This window comes from Cyclopterus lumpus, chromosome 15 (assembly GCF_009769545.1).
Source record: "Cyclopterus lumpus isolate fCycLum1 chromosome 15, fCycLum1.pri, whole genome shotgun sequence".
Taxonomy (NCBI): Eukaryota; Metazoa; Chordata; class Actinopteri; order Perciformes; family Cyclopteridae; genus Cyclopterus; species Cyclopterus lumpus.
Genome location: NC_046980.1, coordinates 2,662,001 through 2,665,497, shown reverse-complemented (window position 1 = coordinate 2,665,497; position 3,497 = coordinate 2,662,001).

Sequence of the window (3,497 nt, the reverse complement as noted above, 5' to 3'; positions counted from 1 at the left end):
TAGAATAGATCATGAAATACTTAGTCAGGTTTAGAATACATCATGAAATACTTAGTCAGGTTTAGAATAGATCATGAAATACTTAGTCAGGTTTAGAATACATCATGAAATACTTAGTCGGGTTTAGAATAGATCATGAAATACTTAGTCAGGTTTAGAATAGATCATGAAATACGTAGTCAGGTTTAGAATAGATCATGAAATACTTAGTCAGGTTTAGAATACATCATGAAATACTTAGTCAGGTTTAGAATAGATCATGAAATACTTAGTCAGGTTTAGAATACATCATGAAATACTTAGTTGGGTTTAGAATAGATCATGAAATACGTAGTCAGGTTTAGAATAGATCATGAAATACTTAGTCTGGAATAGATCATGAAATACTTAGTCTGGAATAGATAATGAAATACTTAGTCAGGTTTAGAATACATCATAAAATACTTAGTCAGGTTTAGAATAGATCATGAAATACTTAGTCGGGTTTAGAATACATCATGAAATACTTAGTCGGGTTTAGAATACATCATGAAATACTTAGTCAGGTTTAGAATAGATCATGAAATACTTAGTCAGGTTTGGAATAGATCATGAAATACTTAGTCAGGTTTAGGAATAAATCTTGAAATACGTAGTTAGGTTTAGAATAGATCATGAAATACTTAGTCGGGTTGAGAATAGATAATGAAATACTTAGTCTTGGTTTAGAATACATCATGAAATACTTAGTCGGGTTTAGGAATAGATCATGAAATACTTAGTCAGGTTTAGAATAGATCATGAAATACTTAGTCTGGTTTAGAATAGATCATGAAATACTTAGTCTTGGTTTAGAATAGATCATGAAATACTTAGTCTGGAATAGATCATGAAATACTTAGTCTGGAATAGATCATGAAATACTTAGTCTGGAATAGATCATGAAATACTTAGTCTGGAATAGATCATGAAATACTTAGTCTGGAATAGATCATGAACTACTTAGTCAGGTTTAGAATAGATCATGAAATACTTAGTCTGGAATAGATCATGAAATACTTAGTCAGGTTTAGGAATAATAACAGAGCCTCCTCTCCAAGAGCTTCTACTTCTGCTCCAGTAACAGTGATCAGTGTCCTCTGTTCGTCCTCCAGTGTGCCGGCTGCTCCGTCTGCATTTATTTATTCATTATTTATGATTTTTTTTTTAGAAGCTTTTTATATATATATATATATATATATTTTTATATCTCAAACCAAAACTCTCTCTCAAAGGACGTTTATATGTGATTTTTTGAGAAATTGGCAGTGCAGCCTCCTGCTGGCAGCCACAAGCCGGCCACCAGAGAAATGATCTCATTCTCATTATGAAACTGCATTCCAGTCTATAAAAATCTGGAATAACATTTTTTTTTTTAAATGCATCAAATGACGCAGTGAGTTCTGCTGCTCGTTGGACATTTTATCTGTTTTTTGAACGAGTCTTCTCGCAGTGTGTGTTTTTATGATTTATAATCTGGATGAACTCATAACAGGTTCAATATATGAATGATTCTGACAATCCCAACAACTCATAATAATCAGCTTTATATCCGAGCGTCTTGCGGAACAAAAAGGTTACGGCCGTTGAACGATATTAAACGTCAAATTCAATTTAACATCAGCGGTAATCAGCTGATGTCGTTCTTCTTCTTCCTGCTGTGTGGAGCCCAAAAAATATGTACTTTAATATTAACCAGAATAGTCTTATTGTAAAGTGCATTGCGACACAATTTGACTTTTTTTTTTTTTTTTCTAACTCAATCGTACAGGTGTGTTTTGTGATTATTAAAAACACGCTTTCTTATATGCAAATATATTTAAATATACAAATTAAATAAAAAAAATACTTAAACAAACATCGGATTATAAATTATGAATGGAAAAAATGGAAATGCAAGTGTTTTCTGCTTCGTGATAATATTATTAAAGAACAACAATCTGACAACAAACAGGGAATCAATAATTATCTCAAAACTCTGTCATGTGACACAACAGACCCGAGAGAAGCTCACGGTTTATTTTAAATAAAAACGTTGTTTTATTGTCTCTTTCATAGAGCCTCACGTGGTCCGTTTCAATAAATGTATATATATATATATATGTATATATATATATATATATATATATATATATATATATATATATATATTACATTATATTATATATTATTATATATATATATATTTATATATATATATATATATATATATATATATTTATATATGTATCAATATATATATATATATATATTGATATATATATTGATATATATCAATATATTAATATATATATTTATAAATATATATATGTATTTTAAGCTGATTTACTGTCATTTAAAAGAGGTCATGTTGTGTTTTCATCCCTTACTCTTCATGCTGGAGCCGTTCATCTTTAGCTTCAGTTCTTCCTGCATTGCAAAGTCGGATTGGAGTTGACACAAATCCTTTGAGTTCTGTTCTTTCTCTCACACACACACGCATGCACACACACAGACACACACAAACACAGACACACACACACACACAGTGTTGTTCTCACCCCAGTCTTGTACTGTAGTGTAGTGTGTGTGTATATGTGTGTGTGTGTGTGAGAGAGAGTGAGAGAAGAGAGATAGTTCAGTCTAGCTGCCAGAGTGTGTTGTCTGTAATATCTGTGTGTGTGAGCAGGGACAGTTATGTAACAACAAAGCAGAATGCATCGTAGGTTAATGAATCACACACACACACACACACACACACACACACACACACACACACACACGCACACGCACACTCACTTACGCAAGCACACGCAGAAAGTGAGGGATTAGATCTTACGCTGCATTCATAATTCATCAGAATTAGAGGAAGTGGAGCATGACATCATCGGCGTGACTCGACAGTGACGGACAGCCGGCTCCATTCTATCTGTTGCGGTAACGATGTCTCAATATGTGTTTTATGGACCCGCGTGCGCACAAGATGGTGATCCGTGGATTTGTAAACAAATTACAAAACAAAGAGAAGAAGAAGGAAAAAAAATGGCCAAACGAAACAGAAACGAACGAAATTCGGGTAAAAATTGCCAGGAAATTGTAATGAATAAATAAAAGATTTTCCTTCTGAAGAATCTCAGTTGAATAAATCAATCAATCAAACGGGATTCTAATCCACCAGTGGGATTATTTTAGGTAACAGGTGTGAACAGGTAACAGGTGTGAACAGGTAACAGGTGAACAGGTAACAGGTGTGAGCAGGTAACAGGTGTGAACAGGTAACAGTGGTGAGCAGGTAACAGGTGTGAACAGGTAACAGTGGTGAGCAGGTAACAGGTGTGAGCAGGTAACAGGTGAACAGGTAACAGTGGTGAGCAGGTAACAGGTGTGAACAGGTAACAGTGGTGAGCAGGTAACAGGTGTGAACAGGTAACAGTGGTGAGCAGGTAACAGGTGTGAACAGGTAACAGTGGTGAGCAGGTAACAGGTGTGAACAGGTAACA